General features: G+C 43.4%; 1 long non-coding RNA gene across 1 annotated transcript in view; it reads right to left on the bottom strand.

Moving 5' to 3' along the window:
• Positions 1–408: 408 nt before the first annotated feature.
• Positions 409–24736, bottom strand: part of LOC130127092 (uncharacterized) — a 58239-nt gene continuing 33911 nt past the window's right edge. Inside the window, exon 3 of the long non-coding RNA XR_008811798.1 lies at positions 409–504. This is a non-coding gene — a long non-coding RNA (uncharacterized LOC130127092). The remainder of the gene's footprint in view (positions 505–24736) is intronic.

The raw sequence follows: 24736 nt of genomic DNA, 5'->3' as shown, positions 1-24736 counted from the left end.
ACATGCTAATGCTAAGGTAGCACTGAAGCAGCTACAATGTGCCATCAGCAGACAACAGACCCAACACCCGGACAATGCCTTTATCATAGGTGGTTACTTTTGTTGGACTGCAGCTCACTCTACCAACTCATTTTCATCTATGTGAGAGCGTAGTCCTGCGTGTTTGTTGATAAAGCAATAGGAGAAGATGTTCAGTCTCAAAACCATCCGTTTTATTTAGCAGTAAATGGATAAAGCATACAGAGCTCTGGGTCTAGATCTTCCTATCCCTGACAAGCAACAGATTGTGTCAGTTCACGAAGTCTGACTCTCTCTCCTTTCCCTGACCCAGTCTTTATACTATACAAAGTGTTGACTGAACATGAATGTGTGGTCTTCTTTGTGATTGGTCCGTTAATCTGACCCCATTTCCGCCTCACTGATATCTGGACTCCAGGTAATCTTCTTCTACATCTGCAGTGACCTCCTTGTTGCAGCTGCCGTCGTAAAATCCTGTTCCTATTTCTGAAACCACAAATCACAGCACATCTTGTCTCTACTCCCCCTTGGCCACAACACCCTTATTGTTCCCTTTCATATTCAGAGCCGCTAACCTTATCTAAGGTCAGCGACCCTCACTCTTTTACCTTCCATGGAGATAGACACACTCTTCTTCTTGGGACATCTTATCGTTTTATTGCCCCCCACTTCTCTTCCTATAATTTACTCTGCATTCCTCTGTCTGCTGACATACTCAATACGTTTCCACTGCCACTATAGCCCCTCATGTCCTTGTAACAAGCCTTGTTCCTTATGCATATGATTTCCCAATGATTAATCTATCCTTATATCCCTTATTCCAATCAATACGTTGTAATCATCATTATTAAACATCACACCATTGCGTTTATCCACAAGTAATCATCATTATTCAACATCACACCATTGCTTTTAATCACACTTTAATCAGGCTAACCTCAGGGCTGTATTGCCCAAATTCCATCAGCATGTCTTCTGCCCCACTAGGGGACATAACACCTTGGACCATCTCTATACAAACATCAACGACTCCTACAAAGCTACTCCCTGCCCTCATCTGGGGCATTCTGACCACCTCTGCCTGTTCCTGGTCCCAGCCTACAAACCCCTAATAAAACGGGTCAAGCCAGCAGTAAAGACAATCACTGTCTGGCCAGACGGAACAGTCTCTGAACTCCAGGACTGTTTTGACAACACAGACTGGAGTATTTTTGCACATTCAGCTACCCATGGCTCCCATATAGACATTAATGAAGAGACATCTGCCATACTAGCCTACATTAACTTTTGCACTGAGAGTGTCACAACAAAATCAGTCCGCACCTTTCCAAACCAGAAACCCTGGAAGACCAGTGAGGTCCGGCAGCTGCTGAAAGTCCGGGATGCAGCGTTCAAGTCAGGTAACTGAGGCCTACAGCGCAGCCAGATCCAACTTCAAAAAGGGCATCAGAACAGCCAAACATAAATATTCCCTATGAATAGAGGACCACTTTCACAATAACCCTGATCCTCGGCGAATGTGGCAAGGCATTCAGTCTATCACAGACTACAAAAGCTCTAATCGCGGTCCCACTGTCCATGATGCCTCTCTGCCAGACAAGCTAAATCATTTCTATGCCCGCTTCGACAAGGACAATACTGACCCAGCCACAAAAATCCCCAGCCACCCAGAAAAGCAGGTGCTCACTCTATCTGTCGCGGAGGTCAGAGAATCACTGCGCAGAGTGAACACACGGAAGGCTGCCGGACCAGACGGCATACCGGGTTGGGTCTACCGGGAATGTGCCGACCAGCTGGCCGAGGTCTTCACACCTGTATTTAACCTCTCATTGTCCCAATCTAAAGTCCCGGCAGGCTTTAAGACCACCTCTATCATTCCTGTCTCCAAGAAACCAACATCCACATATCTGAATGACTACCGACCCATATCACTCACCCCCATTACCATGAAGTGCTTTGAAAGACTGGTTCTGGCTCACATCAAAAACATTATCCCCCCCACATTCGACCCACATCAGTTCGCCTACCGTCCCAAAAGGTCTACCGAGGAGGCCATTGCCACTGCCCTGCACGTTGCTCTGACCCACCTTGAACTTAACAACACATACATCCGGATGCTGTTTATAGATTACAGCTCTGCCTTCAACACTATCATCCCCGCCAAACTAACCACCAAACTCCTCTCCCTTAGCCTCAACCCCTCCCTCTGTAACTGGATCCTGGACTTCCTGACCAACAGACCTCAGTCTGTTAGGTTAGGTGACCACACCTCCTCCACCCTGACCCTCAGCACAGGTGCCCCTCAAGGCTGTGTTCTGAGCCCCCTCCTTTTCTCCCTCTTTACCCACGACTGCCTGCCAACTCACCCTTCAAATGTTATAGTTAAGTTTGCAAATGACACAACAGTCATTGGCAGTATCACCAACAATGAGGAGATAGCCTACAGAGACGAGATTGAGCACCTCACATCATGGTGTACTACCAACAATCTTGTCTTTAATGTGCAGAAGACAAAGGAGCTGATTGTGGACTTCAGGAGGTCCAGAAGCTGCAGCCACTCCCCCATTCACATCAATGGGGTGGAAGTGGAGCGTGTTTCCAGCTTTAAATTCCTTCGAGTCCACATCAGCGAGGACCTTTCATGGACATTAAACACCCAGGCCCTTGTGAAAAAGGCCCAACAGCGCCTGCATTTCCTGAGGAGGCTGAGGAGCACCCGTCTACCCCCCAAAATTCTCACCAACTTCTACCACTGCACCATAGAGAGCATCCTGACCATCTGCATCTCAGTGTGGTACGACAGCTGCACCTCAGTAGACCAGAAAGCTCTGCAGCGGATCGTCAAGGCGGCCCAGCATATCACCGGTACCCCGCTCCCAGCCATAAAAGACATTTATCACAAATGCTGCCTTCGAAGGGGTCTGAGCATCAGCAGAGATCCCACCCACCCCAACCATGGACTGTTCTCCCCCTGCGCTCTGGGAGGCACTACAGGAGCCTCAGAGCCCGCACTAACAGGCTCAAAAACAGCTTCTTTCCACAAGCTGTTGCCCACCTGAACCTGGCTACCCACTGAATGTCTGTAGATATTTTTAAATATTTTGTACTCCAGCTCTCTTTTAACTTATTTTTAGCTTTTGGTCTTCATGTGTGTATATCTTATACTGTGTTTGCTGTGTTTGTCTGTGTCTGTCGTGCACTGTTTGGTGAAGCCACAGCCCTCATTTCATTTTTAACATGTGCCTGCACATTATTTTTAATGACAATAAATTGAATTGAATTGAATTGAATTGAATTGAATTGAACAAGGATATTGCCATCACAAACAAGTCTAGTTTGGTTCCTTATTTTAATCCTCCTGCTTTCAAAACAAGTGGACCTCAGCCACCGCAGACTGAAACTCATTGTACAGACCCGTGTAGAACAGAACACATCATTCTATGACACCGACTTATGATGTCATATAATGTGCATATGGGTATACTATATACTAGTAAACAATAGGTCAAATAATGTCTATCATCCTGTTCTTATTCTTCTTGCTTTTATGGGCACAAGCACAAGGTTCAGCAACTGTATGTCCTTAGAAAGAGCCAGGTCTTGATTTTTCAAGGGAAACAAATGTATCATATTAAGTAATGTGGATGGGAGTTGGAAGGCTAAAGAAGCATGAAAAAGAGTGACATAATGGCCGAGTTAATTATTGATCAGGGTACAGAAAGGCCAGCACCCTAATACTGTTTTGTCTAGATCAAGCTTCTGTTCAGCCAAAACTGAGATTTAAAAAAAAAATCCACAAAAGCGCCAAATTCAATGTGTCATTATATTATGCCATTAAATTCCTGCATTTCTAGAAATTTCATCAAATTGAAAAAAAATGCAGATGTCCTTGGCAATAGTCTACACACAGGTTCTTTCCATTGGGTTTACATGGAGGTGGTCCGATGGTTAGCACTGTTGCCTCACAACAAGAAGATCCTGGGTTCAAAACCTAGGCCGTCCAAGGTGCTTTTTGTGTGGCGTGTGCATGTTCTCCCCGTGTCTGCGCGGGCTTCCTCCGGGTGACAGTCAGACCAGAAACAGCTGTCCCTTTCGATAAAACCACATCAAGACATTCAAACCAGAAACAGCTAACACTTTAGATAAAACCACATCAAGACAGTCAGACCAGAAAAAGCTGTCCCTTTAGATAAAACCACATCAAGACAGTCAGACCAGAAACAGTTAACCCTTTAGATAAAACCACATCAAATCATTCAGACCAGAAACAGCTAACCCTTTAGATAAAACCACATCAAGACATTAAGACCAGAAACACCTAACCCTTTAGATGAAACCACATCGAGACAGTCAGACCAGAAACACCTAACCCATTAGATAAAACCACATCAAGACATTCGGATCAGAAAAAGCGATCCCTTTAGAAAAAAAACACATCAAGATAGTCAGACCAGAAACAGCTGTCCGTTTACATAAAAACACATCAAAACATTCAGACTAGAGACAAGTAACCCACTAGGTAAAACCATATCAAGAAAGTCAGACCAGACAGCTAACCCTTTAGATAAAACCACATCGAGACAGTCAGACCAGAAACACCTAACCCATTAGATAAAACCACATCAAGACATTCAGATCAGAAAAAGCGATCCCTTTGGAAAAAAAACACATCAAGACAATAAGACCAGAAACAGCTAACCCTTTACATAAAACCACATCGAGACAGTCAGACCAGAAACACCTAACCCATTAGATAAAACCACATCAAGACAGTCAGACCAGAAACAGCTAACCCTTTAGATAAAACCACATCAAGACAGTCAGACCAGAAACAGCTAACCCTTTAGATAAAACCACATCAGGACATACAGATCAGAAAAAGCGATCACTTTAGAAAAAAAACACATCAAGACAGTAAGACCAGAAACAGCTGTCCGTTTACATAAAAACACATCAAAACATTCAGACTAGAGACAAGTAACCCACTAGGTAAAACCACATCAAGAAAGTCAGACAGCTAACCCTTTAGATAAAACCACATCAAGACCTTCAGACCAGAAACAGCTTTTCCTTTAGATAAAACCACATCAAGACAGTCAGACCAGAAACAGCTAACCCTTTAGATAAAACAATAGCACGACATTCAGACCTGAAACAATTAACCCTTTAGATAAAACCACATCAAGACCTTCAGACCAGAAACAGCTTTTCCTTTAGACAAAACCACATCAACACATTCAGACCAGAAACAGCTAACCCTTTAGATAAAACCACATCAAGAGAGTCAGACCAGTAACAGCTAACCCTTCAGATAAAACAACATCAAAAAATTCAGACCAGAAACAGCTATCCTTTACATAAAACCACATCAAGACAGTCAGACCAGAAACAGGTATCCCTTTAGATGAAACCACATCAAGACATTCAGACCAGAAACAGTTAACCCTTTAGATAAAACCACATCAAATCATTCAGACCAGAAACAGCTAACCCTTTAGATAAAACCACATCAAGACATTAAGACCAGAAACACCTAACCCTTTAGATGAAACCACATCGAGACAGTCAGACCAGAAACACCTAACCCATTAGATAAAACCACATCAAGACATTCGGATCAGAAAAAGCGATCCCTTTAGAAAAAAAACACATCAAGATAGTCAGACCAGAAACAGCTGTCCGTTTACATAAAAACACATCAAAACATTCAGACTAGAGACAAGTAACCCACTAGGTAAAACCATATCAAGAAAGTCAGACCAGACAGCTAACCCTTTAGATAAAACCACATCGAGACAGTCAGACCAGAAACACCTAACCCATTAGATAAAACCACATCAAGACATTCAGATCAGAAAAAGCGATCCCTTTGGAAAAAAAACACATCAAGACAATAAGACCAGAAACAGCTAACCCTTTACATAAAACCACATCGAGACAGTCAGACCAGAAACACCTAACCCATTAGATAAAACCACATCAAGACAGTCAGACCAGAAACAGCTAACCCTTTAGATAAAACCACATCAAGACAGTCAGACCAGAAACAGCTAACCCTTTAGATAAAACCACATCAGGACATACAGATCAGAAAAAGCGATCACTTTAGAAAAAAAACACATCAAGACAGTAAGACCAGAAACAGCTGTCCGTTTACATAAAAACACATCAAAACATTCAGACTAGAGACAAGTAACCCACTAGGTAAAACCACATCAAGAAAGTCAGACAGCTAACCCTTTAGATAAAACCACATCAAGACCTTCAGACCAGAAACAGCTTTTCCTTTAGATAAAACCACATCAAGACAGTCAGACCAGAAACAGCTAACCCTTTAGATAAAACAATAGCACGACATTCAGACCTGAAACAATTAACCCTTTAGATAAAACCACATCAAGACCTTCAGACCAGAAACAGCTTTTCCTTTAGACAAAACCACATCAACACATTCAGACCAGAAACAGCTAACCCTTTAGATAAAACCACATCAAGAGAGTCAGACCAGTAACAGCTAACCCTTCAGATAAAACAACATCAAAAAATTCAGACCAGAAACAGCTATCCTTTACATAAAACCACATCAAGACAGTCAGACCAGAAACAGGTATCCCTTTAGATGAAACCACATCAAGACATTCAGACCAGACACAGCTAACCCTTTAGATAAAACCACATCAAGATATTCAGAGCAGAAACAGCTAACCCTTTACATAAAACCACATCGAGACAGTCAGACCAGAAACACCTAACCCATTAGATAAAACCACATCAAGACATTCAGATGAGAAAAAGCGATCCCTTTAGAAAAAAAACAAATCAAGATAGTCGGACCAGAAACAGCTGTCCGTTTACATAAAAACACATCAAAACATTCAGACCAGAGACAAGTAACCCACTAGGTAAAACCACATCAAGACCTTCAGACCACAAACAGCTTTTCCTTTAGATAAAACCACATCAAGACAGTCAGACCAGAAACAGCTAACCCTTTAGATAAAACAATAGCATGACATTCAGACCTGAAACAATTAACCCTTTAGATAAAACCACATCAAGACCTTCAGACCAGAAACAGCTTTTCCTTTAGACAAAACCACATCAACACATTTAGACCAGAAACAGCTAACCCTTTAGATAAAACCACAAGAGAGTCAGACCAGAAACAGCTAACCCTTTAGATAAAACAACATCAAAACATTCAGACCAGAAACAGCTATCCCGTTACATAAAACTACATCAAGGCAGTCAGACCAGAAACAGCTATCCCTTTAGATGAAACCACATCAAGACATTCAGACCAGACACAGCTAACCCTTTAGATAAAACCACATCGAGACAGTCAGGCCAGAAACAGCTGTCCCTTTAGATAAAACCACATCAAGACATTCAGACCAGAAACAGATGTTCTTTAAATAAAACCACATCAAGACATTCAGACCAGAAACAGCTAACCCTTTAGATAAAACCACATCAAGCCATTAAGACCAAAAACAGCTAGCCCTTTACATAAAACCACATCAAGAGAGTCAGAACAGTAACAGCTAACCCTTTAGATATAACAACATCAAGACAGTCAAACCAGAAACAGCTAACCCTTTGGATGAAACCACATGAAGACAGTCAGACCAGAAACTGCCGTCGCTTTAGATAAAACCACATCAAGACATTCAGACCAGAAACAAATGTTCTTTAGATAAAACCACATCAAGACAGTAAGACCAGAAAAAGTTAACCCTTTAGATAAAACCACATCAAGACCTTCAGACCAGAAACAGATGTTCTTTAGATAAAACAACATCAAAACATTCAGACCAGAAACAGCTAACCCTTTACATAAAACAACATCAAGACATTCAGACCAGAAACAGATGTTCCTTTAGATAAAACCACATCAAGACATTCAGACAAGAAACAGCTTTTCCTTTAGATAAAACCACATGAAGACAGTAAGACCAGAAACAGTTAACCCTTTAGATAAAACCACATCAAAACTTTCAGACCAGAAACAGCTAACCCTTTAGATAAAACCACATCAAAACATTCAGATCAGAAACAGCTTTCCCTTTAGATAAAACCACATCGAGACAGTCAGACCAGAAACACCTAACCCATTAGATAAAACCACATCAAGACATTCAGATCAGAAAAAGCGATCCCTTTAGAAAAAAACCACATCAAGAAAGTCAGACCAGAGACAGCTGACCCTTTAGATAAAACCACACCAAGACAGTGAGACCAGAAACAGCTAACCCTTTAGATAAAACCACACCAAGACAGTCAGACCAGAAACAGCTTTCCCTTTAGATAAAACCACATCAAGACAGTCAGACCAGAAACAGCTCTCCCTTTAGTTAAAACCACATCAAGACAGTCAGACCAGAAACAGCTAACCCGTTACATAAAACCACATCAAGAGAGTCAGAACAGTAACAGCTAACCCTTTAGATATAACAACATCAAGACATTCAGACCAGAAACAGCTTTTCCTGTTGTCTAAAGGAAAACCTGTTTCTGGTCTGAAGGTCTTGATGTGGTATTATCTAAAGGGTTAATTGTTTCAGGTCTGAATGTCGTGCTATTGTTTTATCTAAAGGGTTAGCTGTTTCTGGTCTGACTGTCTTGATGTTGTTTTATCTAAAGGGATAGCTGTTTCTGATCTGAATGTCAGACCAGAAACAGCTGTCAGTTTACATAAAACCACATCAAAACATTCAGACTAGAGACAGCTAACCCTTTAGATAAAACCACATCAAGACCTTCAGACCAGAAACAGCTTTTCCTTTAGATAAAACCACATCAAGACAGTCAGACCAGAAACAGCTAACCCTTTAGATAAAACAATAGCACGACATTCAGACCTGAAACAATTAACCCTTTAGATAAAACCACATCAAGACCTTCAGACCAGAAACAGCTTTTCCTTTAGATAAAACCACATCAAAACCTTCAGACCAGAAACAGGTTTTCCTTTAGATAAAACCACATCAAGACATTCAGACCAGAAACAGCTATTCCTTTAGATAAAACCACATCAAGTCATTCAGAGCAGAAACACATAAACCTTTAGGAAAACACACAACAAGGCATTCGGACCTAAAACAGCTAACCCTTTAGAGATAAACACATCAAGAAATTCAGACCAGAAAGAGCTAACCCTTTCGATAAAACCACATCAAGACAGTCAGACCAGAAACAGCTGTCGCTTTAGAGTAAACCACATAAAGACAGACAGACCAGAAACAGCTTTCCCTTTAGGTAAAACCTCATCAAGACAGTCAGACCAGAAACAGCTCTCCCTTTAGATAAAACCACATCAAGACAGTCAGACCAGAAACAGCTCTCCCTTTAGATAAAACCACATCAAGACAGTCAGACCAGAAACAGCTCTCCCTTTAGATAAAACCACATCAGGACAGTCAGACCAGAAACGGCTCTCCCTTTAGATAAAACCACATCAAGACAGTCAGACCAGAAACAGCTTTCCCTTTCGATAAAACCACATCAAGACAGTCAGACCAGAAACAGCTCTCCCTTTAGATAAAACCACATCAAGACAGTCAGACCAGAAACAGCTTTCCCTTTAGATAAAACCACATCAAGACAGTCAGACCAGAAACAGCTCTCCCATTAGATAAAACCACATCAGGACATTCAGATCAGAAACAGCTATCCCTTTAGATAAAACAACATCAAGACAGTCAGACCAGAAACAGCTAACCCTTTAGGTAAAAACCCATCAAGACAGTCAGACCAGAAACAGCTGTCCCTTTAGATTAAACCACATCAAGATTGTTACCACTGTAGTGAGTCGACTCTTGAACAAACTGAGTGAACCTAAAAGTCTCAACTAGTGCCAGAAAGGCTTTAGTTGGAGGACCAGCAGCCTTATTCACATAAATATTGAAACTGCTAAAATTTAGAATCTCATCAGAGTGAGTAACAAGGCCTGAGACACGTTCTCTAAATTCTTCAAGAAATAATGAGTAACAGCCAGGAGGCCGATAGAGTATCACAATCTGGACTGAGCCGAGTCTATTCATGGCTGAGGGAGATGGACCAAGAACAAGAGTCTTAAAAGACTAAAATTTAGATTCAAGTCTAGAAGTCAGATTAAAAATATATTTAGATATTAAGGGAACACCCCTACATTGTTTATTTGCCCTAGCTACATGGGCATAAGTATAGTTGGGTGGAGAAAAAAAACATTTGGTTTCAGCCATGTTTCACATAATCCAATAATGTCAAACTATGTTCAAGAATCAGATCATTTCTCAGTAAGGCTTTGGTAGACAGTGATCTGATATTTATAAAACCAAATGTAAGCACCTTGTGGAAGTGACCAGTAATAGGCAGATCTTTAGAGCTACCAATTGGTGGAATATTAATTGGAATTAGACACCTTGTTGACAGTTTTGACGACCGACGCTTTGGACGATATGTGGTCACATTCTTGATAACATTAGCTGTTTGGTTCTGTCGGTTATTTCGTACTTCGCTGCACATTTCACCACCACCAGCGGAATGATTATTTGATTATTGTGATTCACACACTTAGGAGAGGATGGCTTGGGAACAATCCAGCAGGGTGGGGAGATGGTCTCAGGGTTATAGACCAAGCTATCAGGCCTATAATCTACACTATGAGACATTCCCTGAGTAATCATGTTGATGAAAAAAAGAAGAAAAGAAAGAAAATCTTTTTTGATCATGGCTATCACAATACTAGTTTCATCTTAAATTAAGACATCGAGACCTAGTCAGGCTTCTTTTTTTTTGTCCTCTAAACCTTTATGGATCCCGCATTGACTCTTTGTTGTAGGCTACCACTGAAATGGACCTGTGCTTTAAACAATGTGTGTTACTGTTTTAAGCTTTACAATAAGAAACCAAAACAAAAAACAGCCACTCCCCTTTTCACTCACTCACCACAGCACATGCACACCCCCATTCAGTCTGTCACCACAACATATAGGCAAGCGTACACAATGAGTTGCTTCACAATGTCCATGATATAAACAATGTAGTTGTCCTGAGACATTTTGCAAGACCTGACACTTGTGCACTGGCACAGACACACACACAGACCATAGACAATTCAGAAATGTTGCAAGACAGGTTCAGTTTGCATCACACACAGATAAATAGACATACACACACACACACACACACACACACACACACACACACACACACACACACACACACACACACACACACACACACACACACGTGTGTGCATATTGCCACACGGAGGCAAACATACACACCGCAGAACATGTTTGCTTTCCCGAGTAGTAGCAGGAGGACCACATGTGTTTGTATTTCCTCCACACGCTCCGCTCAGTCACACATGCACTTCCCCACAAACACAAAAAACACAAAGACAGGAGCCCACACACAAACAGTACTAGTAAATATTATTGAATCAACGTTGATAAAATACACTGGACAGTAAAAAGACCCACATTTAAATCTAGGAAATGACAAAGACTGTTTTCTGTTTCTCTGTGGCCGTTGCTCTAGAGAGGCTGACACTGATTTTATTAAGGGGTCAATCTAATCCAGTGCCGTGGACCAGTATTTGTCCCCTTCCAGATAGCCACTATTTTTGCATATTTGTCACACTGTATTTACATCATGAAGGACACCAGCCAGCCCGCTCATGTTCTGTTCTCACTCCTTCCATCTAAAATAGTGTTACTTGAGCATCAAATCACACACCACGCATCTCAGAAAGTTTCTTTCCACAGACAGTCAGGTTACTGAACAGCTGACACACTCATATGCACCTTACGCTGTTTTGTTATCATGCATTTTTCTACAAACCCCAATTCCAGTGAAGTTGGGACGTTGTGTAAAACGTGAATAAAAACAGAATACAATGATTTGCAAATCCTTTGCCACCTATATTCAGTTGAATCCACTACAAAGACAACATATTTAATGTTCAAACTGATAAACTTTATTGTTTTTTTTGCAAATATCCACTCATTTTGAATTTGATGCCTGCAACACGTTCCAAGAAAACTGGGATAGGGGCATGTTCACCACTGTGTTACATCACCTTTCCTTTTAACAACACTCAATAAGTGTTTGGGAACTGAGGACACTACTTGTTGAAGCTTTGTAGGTGGAATTCTTTCCCATTCTTGCTTGATGTACGACTTCAGCTGCTCAACAGTCCGGGGTCTCCGTTGCCGTATTTTGTGCTTCATAATGCGCCACACATTTTCAATGGGAGACAGGTCTGGACTGCAGGCAGGCCAGTCTAGTACCCGCACTCTTTTACCACGAAGCCAAGATGTTGTAACATGTGCAGAATGTGGCTTGGCATTGTCTTGCTGAATAAGCCGGGACGTCCCTGAAAAAGACGTCGCTTGGATGGCAGCATATGTTGCTCCAAAACCTGTATGTACCTTTCAGCATTAATGCTGCCTTCACAGATGTGCAAGTTACCCATGATGCCATGGGCACTAACACACCCCCATACCATCACAGATGCTGGCTTTTGGACTCTGTGCTGATAACAATCTGGATGGTCCTTTTCCTCTTTAGCCCGGAGGACACGACATCCATGATTTCCAAAAACAATTTGAAATGTGGACTCGTCAGACCACAGCACACTTTTCCACTTTGCGTCAGTCCATCTCAGATGAGCTCGGGCCCAGAGAAGCCGGCGGTGTTTCTGGGTGGTGTTGATATCTGGCTTTGGCTTTGCATGGTATAGTTTTAACTTGCACTTGTACATGTAGCGACGAACTGTGTTAACTGACAATGGTTTTCAGAAGTGCTCCTGAGCCCACGTGGTAATATCCTTTACAGAATGATGTCAGTTTTTAATGCAGTGCCGCCTGAGGGGTCGAAGGTCACGGGCATCCAGTGTTGGTTTTCGGCCTTGCCGCTTATGTGCAGAGATTTCTCTGGATTCTCTGAATCTTTTGATGATATTATGGACTGTAGATGATGAAATCCCTAAATTCCTTGCAATTGTACGTTGAGAAACGTTGTTCTTAAACTGTTGGACTATTTGCTCACGCAGTTGTTTACAAAGTGGTGAACCTCGCCCCATCCTTGCTTGTGAATGACTGAGCCTTTTGGGGATGCTCCTTTTATACCCAATCATGACACTCACCTGTTTTCAATTAACATGTTCACCTGTGGAATGTTCCAAACAGATGTTTTTTGAGCATTCTTCAACTTTCCCAGTCTTTTGTTGCCCCTGTCCCAGCTTCTTTGGAACATGTTGCAGGCATCAAATGGTTTTGCGTCTTACTGACTGTTGATCCTCTTCTTCTCGGATTTCATTTAGCAGTGTTAGAAAAGAGGGGGGGTTGCTCTTCCTCTCTCGCAACCGCAACTGTAGAAGCATTATGTCTGACTCAGTGGCTCCCTGGAGGAGCTGTTCCACACAAGCGCTGTCTCTTTGACTAGAGGCTAACCCACCTCTCTGCACTACTTTGGTTAGCAGCCGCTCCATCCTTCTCAAAAAGTCAGTCTCTCACCTGGGCATTGGCGAAGAGCTCTGAAAGAGAAGTAGAGGTCCTCAGCTGTCTCAGAGGTCCCAAAAGCTCTCTCAAGGGCCTGTATGTATTCCTCGGGTGCAGATTCAGGGTCATTAGCTCACACAGCTTGTGCTATCTCCAACGCAGGACCCTTTAAACTCTCCACAATCCTCTTCCGTTTCTCTCGGGTTGAACAGCCACATTCATCTACTATCAGACGTGCCTGCTCAATCCAGGTGTTCTGTTAAAGCTATTTACGTTGGAGACCGCTAGGTGGCACTACTATGGTTTATATGTTCCAGGTACTGTGAGTTACGCATGTTTAGAAGGATTAGAAGAAGTAAAACGTGTTGATGAAAAACAGTGCTAAGTAAAGTACACGCTCCCCTGTTCCTCTGCTTCATGTGTTGATGTCTGATACTGAACCAACTACACAACAAAGTGGCGACGAGAGTAGAAGTGACGAAGAGATGGCTTTGCTCTCCTTGCAACCTCCTGCCGTGTTCCTGGAGTGCCCAGGTAAACCGAAAACCGCATTTGCTGCGTGGAAAAAGTTGTTCGACAATTACCTGCTTGCTATCGGGGAAACTGACTTTCCTGCCGAGAGAAAGAGAGCCTTGCTAGTTCACTGCTTAGGAATAGAGGGACAAAGAATCTACAGCACCTCGCCGCTCACGGCTGATACCTACGATGGATCTGTGCAGGCTTTGGAGACGTATTTCACCCCGAAACTGAACGTTGTCGCCGAGAGGTACCGCTTTAGGCAACGAGCTCAAGCTGTGGGTGAGTCAACGGATCACTATGTGGCAGCGCTGCGCGAGTTCGTGAAAAAATGTAAGTTTGACAATATGGAAAGTGAAATGCTGCGTGATCAGATCGTAGAGAAGACAAATAATCCTCGTATATGTGAGAGACTGTTAATGGAGGAGTGGGGCTAGCAAGGAAGAACATCTGCGAAACCTGAATGAAGTGCTGAGTAGGCTGGAGGAGGCTGGGTTACGGCTAAAACGAGGCAAGTGCCAACTGCTGGAAAATGAGGTGTACTATCTGGGACATAAAGTAGACGCGCAGGGTTTGCATCCGATGGAGTCGAAGGTTAAAGCCATTGTGGAAGCTCCGTCCCCGTCCAGTGTCACAGAGCTCAAGACATAATCTTGGTTTACTTAACTACTATAACTGTTTCCTTCCCAACCTCTCCACGCTGCTTGCACCGATGCACCAGCTCCTCTGGAAAGACGAAAAATGGGCATGGACTACAAAGCAAGATGAAGCTTTCCAAAAGTCAAGAGCTTCTCCAATCAGCAAGCGTCCTAGTCCATTACTCTGCGGACAGAGAATTGATCCTAACATGCGACACCTCATCGTATGGGGTGGGAGCAGTGCTTTCGCACAAGATGCCCGATGACACAGAAAAACCACTAGGGTTTATGTCAAGGACACTCACTCCTTCTGAGAAAAGGTACTCTCAGTTAGATAAAGAGGGCCTGGCCGTGATCTTTGGAATACAGACATTTCATAAATATCTCTATGGTCGTAGATTCACGATCGCCAATGACCATAAGCCCTTACTATCCTTATTCCATGAGATGAAACCTGTCCTCCAGATGGTTTCCCCAAGAATTCAGAGAAGGGCAGTTCCACTTTGAGCATATGAGTAACAGATAATTCTACAAGCCGGGCAAGTATCATAGTAATGCCGATGCTCTCAGTAGACTCCCGGTTCCATAGCTGGTTGAGGACGACAATCTACAGGATCAAGTTCGGATGATGGATCATATGGATGATGTACTGGTGAACATGTCACAAGTCAGGAAGTGGATGGCGAGGGATGCCATACTCTCCCTGGTGCACAGCGATGTCTTGAATGGCTGGCCAGAGGTAAAGGATCCTCAACTCAGGCCATATCACACCCGCCGTCTGGAGCTGAGTACGCAAGATTGGTGTGTCCTGTGGGGAGCCAGAACAGTGATTCCTCTGCAGGGGCGGTCTGTTCTGTTGAAGATACTCCACCAGTCCCATCCGGGCATGTCTCGTATGAAAGGTTTAGCAAGATCTTACATGTGGTGGCCGCAGATGGATGAGGATATCGAAAAGGAGGTCAGCATATGTGTGGAATGCCAGCAAAACAGAAAATCGCCACCTAATGCACCACTGCACCCCTGGGAATGGCCCGAGCTGCCATGTTCTCGTATTCATGTGGAGTACGCAGGGCCATTCTTGGGCAAGATGTTCTTGGTGATAATCGACACACATTCGAAGTGGCTAGAGGTTTGTCCGCTTGAATGCCTCTACAACACATGCAACAATTGAAAAGCTGCGGCAGTGCTTCACAGTTCACGGATTGCCACAGATGTTAGTGTCTGACAACGGCAGATGCTTCACAAGTGCGGGATTCAGCCATTGTATGTCACAGAACGGAATTCAGCATGTCACCTCAGCGCCGTTCCACCCCTCCTCTAACGGTTTAGCGGAGCGGGCGGTGCAGACCTTTAAAGAGGGGATGGAAAAAATGAGAGGAGGTAGCCTCGAGGCCAGAATTTCCAGGTTCTTGTTCAGCTACCGCATCACCCCTCAGGCGATGACAGGGTTGTCGCCTGCAGAAATGTTGATGTCCAGACGACTGAGATCTGTGTTTGACCTACTGAAACCCAACCTTAAGTTGAAAATTCAACAGAAACAGCTGAAACAGAAAGAACATCATGACAAAACGGCCAAGCTGAGAAGATTTGCACCCGGGGATTCTGTATACACAAGGAATTACGGCTTAGGACCAAAATGGATTCCAGCTGCAGTTGAGTCGTCTTCTGGTCCTGTTTCCTATACTGTGATTCGTGGCAGTGGACAGAGGATGAGGAGATAAGTTGACCAGGTGCGAGCACGTCACCCGGAGTCCTGCCAATCTCCAGACCAACCTATGGAACTTCCAGAGGAGCTGGAACGCAGTTCAGAAGTATCTCCTGTGAGACTATCAGAGAACCCAGACGTTGAACAGAGGCCTGCGGTTGAACCTCGGGGGCCAGAGAGGGTGATCCCTGAAAGAGTGGTCTTACCTGTCACACCACCACCACAGGAGGTTCGTCACTCCACCCGGCAGAAGTGTTCCCCAACTTATCTGAAAGACTATGATAGGTAGTGGTGAGATCATGTTCCAGGAAAGGCAAGAATGTGCCTTGATCTCACGGGAGTCAGGTAGTCCACCCTGAACTTCCTAGGTAGCATTGAAAACATGCTTAAAAAAAACAATTGACTGTTAAATGTTGACTATAATGAGTCATGTTGAATCACATTACACTAGTTGGAGGTCACATTTGGCACATGCCTACTTTGTGTCATGGTTATTAGTATTGTTGATTCCTGTGGAGAAACTTTTTGTTAGCCTAACGGTGGGGGAGTGTAGTAACTTGGGTAATAAACCAGATCCACCTACCTGTATGTCCACTATGTGGCAGTAGGAGTAAATTGGTTTACACATTACTACCTAGGACCTTTCCCCGGATGTAGTTATGTTGTGTAATGAATGCCTGCCGGGATGGCTGTGCTGTGTAGTGCTCCCGAAGTTTTCATCGATATATAAGTAAACAAATCCTGTGTGTGTGCTTGTTTCATGTAGTCAAGATACTACAGTTGTATATACAATGCATAGTTTTGTTTTATTGTTGTTGTATTTTTTTTCTCTTTCTCTTCAGTCCTCTATTATTTGTTTTTCCCTTGGGAATGTCTGTCTCTTACTCTCAGCTACTATGGATACGTTTTTTTTTTATTATGTCATTTGTTCCCCTTTATTTTGATCCTTAACCATTGTTACTAATGTGCTGCCCTGTTGTTGTTGTTGTCTGTGAATGATCTCATTCATCCAGGTCATGGTTATCCAAAGGAGTTGAATCAAGTGCAACTGGACTTGGTATACATCCGTGAAGACGTTCCGCCTCTCATCCAAGAGGCTTCATCAGTTCGTGCCTTTCTGACTGGACCAAGCTAGTCTGACTGGCTGCTGATGAGACTCAGAATTTATCCTCTAGGAGTCGTTGTCAGAGCTATTGATGTCCACGGCTCTTTGTGTTCCGATGTTGTGTCCTGTTTTTTAAAAATAAAAATTGTTGATCACAAAAAAAGAAACTGATTGTGATGCTGGAGGCTGTGTAACTGCCTTCAGAGTTCTCCACAATCATATCCTTTGGCATACAGATTTTGACACATTGCCTTTTTGCTTAGACTATTACATAGACATATATAGACTTTCAGTAATTATTGGATTAAAGGTCATTTGAGTTTATAAATCATTCATGTTTACAGTCTGCAAACTATTCATGATTGGTGGGAGTGTAAATAACCTTTAAGTGAGTTATATTATTGTTTTGGTAAGTGCTCTTTTTTGTGCTCATGCATGTCCGTTTATGATATTGTATTATTTCTTAAAATGCACTTTTATTTTGAAGTTCGATTATACTGCCTGATGCTCATGCGCAGTTGTTGTGTCAAGCCGGAATTAGGAGAATAAAAGCAAACAGGAAGTAGAAAAACGCGGGAAAAGGTTTGCAAATGCCGGCGGACGAAAATCATCACCATCAAAGTGTTGGAGGTCTCGCGTAATGGTGTGTGTAATATTGTTTAGCACCTGGCTGATAGGGGCGCAAGGTTAGTGGATTTGTGTTTGATTTTGGTTGTTTTGAGCGAAGTGTACGTTTCTTATTTTGAACTACGATACCGATAAATTGTTTTGTGTATTCAGCTGTTCTGGTCCGGTTAAAAACAAACAGCAATGTAGTTTAATTTGAATGACTTTTCTAAACAATTTAGCGAACTCCCTGCGTTTGACCGTAATTTATAAAGTCTCCAGTACATCTTTATTTGTACAATAATATGTTGTAAGATAGGTAGCTTGCTGCTATATTTTCTTGTTGTGTTATTATAAATGTTAAAACGCATTTTTTTGTTTTCTTCCTTTAGCTATTAAGGTGTGTTTGTGAAGACTATATGTGAATGAACGGAAACTTTATAAACCATCAGTTTAAGACTACAACCTTCAATCAACTGGGGATGCTACATTTAGTACTATCAATCTGTGCTAGTACTATCCTCTGTGAATAGTACACATGGCCATTGTAACTCTTTTTAATGGTCACGGCTGTTTGTATGTGAAAGCGATCGTTGGTTTCGGTTGTGATGCCACTGTATTGTTATAAAGGTTGGGACACCTGCAGTCAGTTTAGAATGAAGAGGTCGCTTAGATGATGATGAAACGTTTCTGTCAATAAACGTTGTGTCCAGATGAACCGATTCAACTTTCTTTGCTTTTCTTACCTGGATTATTGAGCATGCATAAAGACACTCTCAGTCTGGTACTGACTTGTTGATTAAACGAGCAATGAGTCTGTGATGATCTTTAAATAGACAGATAGATGACAGTACCCCCCCCAAAACCCCTTTCTCAGATGATTGCTGTAACTACCAGTAGATTCAGTTGACAGTTTGAGTTAATAGGAAATGGTTTACAAATGGGATATCCTGCCAGTACTGGAAATGAATCCATGCATAATACTGAATGGCGTGTGGCTGATGTCATATGCGCGGCTAATGATGATGTGTGTTCTCTGTTTCATACATAAAGTAGCACCGCTGGTTTGTACATTGTGTGTGTGTGTGTGTGTGTGTGTGTGTGTGTGTGTGTGTGTGTGTGTGTGTGTGTGTATGTGTGTGTGTGTGTGTGTGTGTGTGTGTGTGTGCGCGCGCGCGCGCGCGCGCGTGTGTCCCAGCAGGAGGTTTTCCTCGGTATTTGTTGATCCTTCTGCCGAGAGGAGGACAGGCTTATCTTAATGGGACGGCGTGGCTGGCAGACCTAAGGTCTCCATAACAGAAGGATATTTCCACAGATACTAACACACACGCTCACTCACATCCACGAGCGCACATACACACCTTGATTTGTTTGCTTTTCCGGCAAGTAGTCAGCAGTGTCAAGGCCACGTGCATCTGTGTTTTCATCCACAGATTTCACTGCCATTGACACGTACCAGATAAGCTGAGGAAATGAATGGACATAAGGAGGAGTATTAGGAGGAAGAGGAGAAAAGCAGGGACAAGCAGCCAGTGCTCAGGGTAAAGCCACACAGAGGATGTTTGTTTCATGGAAATAATAGCTTACTCTTCCTCCGCAAATTTCTTCATTTATGTTCCATTTTTCCTTGTAGTTCATTTAGAGGTGATGAAGGAAACATAGGAACCAAATAACTGCAGAGTTGGGATGGACTAAAAATGAATGGTTAAGAGGCAGAAAGGGGGAAAACATTGGGTGACTCGTCCCCTGGTCCACCACCATCCTCTTATCGCTCCTCATAGATATCAGAATCATGTTTATTGGCCATGTAGGTTTGCACACACATGGAATGTGACTCTGGTTTCATGGCGCTCTGTGTACTTAACATGGAATAGCAACACAACAACACAACAGCCTTAAGCTATAGACACAAGGATTGACACATACAGGTGAAATAAGAGGTGATAAAGTGATGGTGCAGAGAATATATATCAGAGATACTGAAATAGAAGTTAGCAGGTTACTTACATGCATGCCTGAGGTAGATGGACATGACAGAGTGTACCAGTATATGTACAATGTATGTATTGTGTAAATGCATTAAAAACTGTAAACGCATTATGGTAACGATACAACAATGCGTTGACATTAAAAACAAAATGTACTTTTGAATACTTAAGTATTTTTAAAAGCAATATTCTGGCCTCGCACCATGTTTACAGCTTTCTACTGCTAGACAGATAGTTAACACTAAAGGAAATGATGCTGAAGCATTGCTTGTTGTTGAGGATTGATGTTTTATCTTTTCGTCTCTTTTCTCCTCAGCTTTATTTCTTCTCTTCAGCGGAACAAGAACTTCTTATTTCCTTTGTAATTTTTTGTAAGAAGACAAAGATTTAACCGAGGCTCGTAGTGTAGTCAACGCTAAACTATAACCATGCTGTTTAGAATCTGCTGGTCCGTCCCTGAACAGTGTCCCACTAGAAATGTCTACCAAACCCCGCAGCGTGGAACGCTCCTTGCCTGGTATACTGGTATGCCACTACCATTAGCATAAATTAACCAAAATCAATTATCAAAGCACAATAACCAATGTTATCATTTACAAACCATATGTTGTTCTACCTCAGAATGTCCATCAACTAAAGGACCTTAGACAGAAGGAAGATAAGTTCTGAGACAGGTCTCAGGTAAGTTTTCGTTGTTCCTTGCCTCACGATTTTCACTTCAACCTTGCGAACTTTGTTATCTTTGCCAGGTAAGGTTTTCACAACAAGCCCAACAAGCCACTCATTGCGTTTAGACTGACTGTCTTTCATAAGGACGATGTCATCAACTTGGACGTTTGGCTTGTCATCGATCCACTTTCAGCATTTCTGTAGAGTCACCAGGTACTCCTGTCTCCATCACTTCCAAAAGCTGTCTGCTAGACATTGGACTTGTTTCCATTGATTTTTGTGAAGCTCCTTTTGACTGAAGTCACCTGGAGGAGCTGCCACTGAATTTATCTTCTGAGTGAGGATCATCGTAGGTGTCAAAATAGTAGGCACATAGTAGGCATCAGTTGACACTGGAATCAGTGGTCAGGCATTCAAAATGGCCATGACTTCTGCCATCAATGTGGTCAACACTTCGTGCGTGAGACGGCCCCTGTCAGAGCACAGCAACATTCCATCTAGAATACGACGTGCAACGCCTATCAGTCTTTCCCAGCAACCTAGTATGTGGGAGGAATGGGGGGGGGGGGTGTTGAAAGTCCAGGTGCAGCGCTGGTTGTCAAAGTAGATTGTCAGTTCTGGATCATCAGTGTTGAACATTAATTCTTTACATACTCCAACAAAATGTGTGCCTCTATCAGAGTGGAGCTGTTTGGAAGGTCCCCAGACCGCAAAGAATCATTGTAAGGCATTTATGAAGCTTGAAGTGGACATTGAGTCTAACACTTGAATGTGTGTAGCTCTTGTGCTCATGCACGTGAATAACACTGCCCATTGCTTGCCTTCAGCACTACCTCTACGAGTGCGGTGAGTGACAACGCCCCACGGCCCAAAGACGTCTAATCCTACATGGGTAAAAGGAGGTTCTGAGGTAAGTCTGTCGGCTGGTAGTTCTGCCATTTTCTGTTCTAGTAACCTTCCTCTTAATTTTTCACAGGTCACAGTCACAGTTGTGGATCACACTGGAAACCAGCCATTTGCCTCCTACTGTCCACACACCCGCTGACCGGATGGCTCCCTCGGTGAAGTGGAAGTCGCGGAGGGAGAGTCGCAGGGTTCAGTACGTCGAAGCCCGGAGAGACGTTGGGGGAGACTTCTTATAGAGGGCTGCCTGATTACCGCAGGTGTGCCAGAAAGCTGACGGCAAACACCTGGTGCAGTGCAGCGCTCGTCTCCTCAGAGCGCGAGCCGAGCGCTCGGATGTTTCCGGCACGTCCGAGCTGGGTGGAGTGGCTTGAACGTGTCGGGGAGGCAGCTCGGGGCTGTGTAACCACAACAGTTGTGCCATAAATTCCCTGTGGATGGCTAAGACCTTTTTCAAGTTTGGGCAAGAGCTGAAGCAAATTTCCCTAAATAACTTGACATCCACAGATCGGGAAGAATATCTTCCTCGTGTGGCCTAGAGGCAATACTAAACGCTACTGTCTTAAATATCCACAGCTCTTGAAGAATGTCTTTCTCGTGTGGCCTTACTGGCCTACAGGTAATACTACTACATTGTACTGTCTTAAATATCCACAGCTCTGAAAGAATGACTGCATTTTATACGGCGCTTTGGGAGTCTAATGGGATTTGCCAGGTCAGATCTCTGTCGATGTACAATCTTGAGAGCTAAAATCTGCTCTTGTCTTAATCTATCACCCCCTACATGTAAAGCAAATGTGCTGAAAATCTGATATAGTAAAAATCTGTTTGTCAGTCTGACTGTCTGTCTGTCTGTCTGTCTGTCTATCTGTCTGTCTATCTGTCTGTCTATGTCTATATCTATCTGTTTCTCTACCTATCTACTTCTTTAAAAAAAAAATTTTTTCAGAGAGAATAAAACTTGCAAATTGTGTAATCATGTAAAAATTGTTTTTTTGTTTTGTTTATTTTTATATATATATAATATATCCTTTTGTTTACGGTTCCCTCTTTTTAACCCAGCCACTGAGGATGTACAAGCGAGTGCATTCTTAGCGCCAGTCCCAAGCCCGGATAAATGGGGAGGGTTGCCAAAAGGAAGGAAGGGCATCTGGCGTAAAATCTTTGCCAAACGTGCAGAAGAGAGGTGAAGAAGAAAGTGCAGGCAGGGTGGAGTGGGTGGAGAAGAGTGTCAGGAGTGATTTGCGACAGAAGGTTACCAGCAACAGTTAAAGGGAAGGTTTACAAGATGGTAGTGAGATCAGCTATGTTGTATGGTTTGGAGACAGTAGCACTGACAAAAAGACAGGAAGTGGAGCTGGAGGTGGCAGAGATGAAGATAAGATTTGCATTGGGAGTGATGAAGAAGGACAGGATTAGGAACGAGTATTTTAGAGGGACAGCTCAGGTTGGACGGTTTGGAGACAAAGCTGTGTGTACCCAAAGTTAAAATGAAGTCAGCTGGTGGCAGGGCCTTTTCCTATTGGGCTCCATTGTTGTGGAATAACCTGCCTGCTGCCATCAGACAATCAGAGTCTGTTGACTCCTTTAAATCCGAATTTAAAACTCATCTTTTTGCCTTAGTTTACAATTAGTTGCATTTAAGTTGAGCGCTTCACAACCTGTATTGCATGGCGGGTTGGTTTTCTGTCTCAATGAATTTACCAACCACTGTTCTGCCGACAAGATTATAGAGTATAGATTATGACTAGTTGATGACTTAATTGATAATGACTAATGACTATTGCAAACTGTTCTCTTATCTCACATGTCTTCTCTCTCTCTCTGAATGCTGTCTTCTCCTTTCTTTTTTCTGTATTTGAATGGTGTCATGTGAGTCTCAATTGTGTGCACTTGCAGTCGGTTCTCCTCCCAGGTCTCCGTGGTGATGGTGGTCATCACTTGGATGCAGCTTGCCATTCCTCTCCTCACATAATTTTTTTTTTTAATATGATGATGCTGGTCGCGTGGCTTGGGTCCTGGACTGTTCCGATGGCGTCTGGACACTGCTTGGCATCTTGTGCATCATATTCTTCATAAATTTTATAAGTCCATTATAATTCTGTCATCCTCTTTCAGTGTTGTATTATGTAAATTGCATGAACACAACATCTATTGCACGCTGTCCGTCTTGGGAGAGAGATCACTCCTCTGTTGCTCTCCCTGAGGTTTCTTCCTATTTTTTCTCCGTGTTAGAGGGTTTTTTTTAGGGAGTTGTTCCTTACCCGATGAGGCTCTAAGGACAGGATGTTGTGTTGCTGTTAAGCCCACTGAGGCAAATTTGTAATTTGTGATATTGGGCTATCCAAATAAAACTGATTTGATTTGATTCTGATTTGATTTCACGCATCTCCTTACCATGGTCGACAGGACCACTAGGTGGCCAGAGGCTATTCCGTTGTCAACCACCACGTTGGCTGAGGTGGCCCGGGCGTTCATCGGGTCCTGGGTAGCCCGGTTTGGCATACCATCTGACCTCACTTCTGAGCTGTGGACTACAGTCGCTGAAAGCCTAGGGGTGAAGTTGCACTGCACCACAGCGTACAAAACACGCAGGACAACGGTTTATGTGAGCGGTTTCATCGTTCTATGAAGGCCACTCTTCGGGCCAGCCTCACAGACAGTAGCTGGGTCGACCGGCTCCCATGGGTCATGCTTGGCCTGCGGACTGCCCCTAAGGAAGACCTCCAGTCCTTGTCGGCCGAGCTGGTTTACGGCCAGCCACTGCTGGTCCCAGGGGAATTTCTCCCAGAAGGCGCGGCATCCTGGTCTGCTGCCTGCCAACGGGCTGTGTTCCAGGACGCTGCCAGTGTTTTCACTCCAGTCCCAACTTCGTGGCACGGCCTCCCTCAGTCTTACATCCCCAAGGACCTGCAGTCGGCTGGGTCCATCTTCATCCGGCATGACGCCCACCGTACCCACCTGCGGCCCCCCTACGATGGCTCCTTCTGTGCCCTGGCAGCGGGGGCTAAGAACTTTGTTGTGGATGTCGGTGGTAAACAGGATTGTGTTTCAGTGGACCGCCTCAAGCTGGCTCACCTGGACTTGGACAGGCCAGT

Source organism: Lampris incognitus, chromosome 17 (genome assembly GCF_029633865.1).
Source record: "Lampris incognitus isolate fLamInc1 chromosome 17, fLamInc1.hap2, whole genome shotgun sequence".
Lineage (NCBI taxonomy): Eukaryota > Metazoa > Chordata > Actinopteri > Lampriformes > Lampridae > Lampris > Lampris incognitus.
This window is presented reverse-complemented; position numbering and strand designations above follow the sequence as displayed.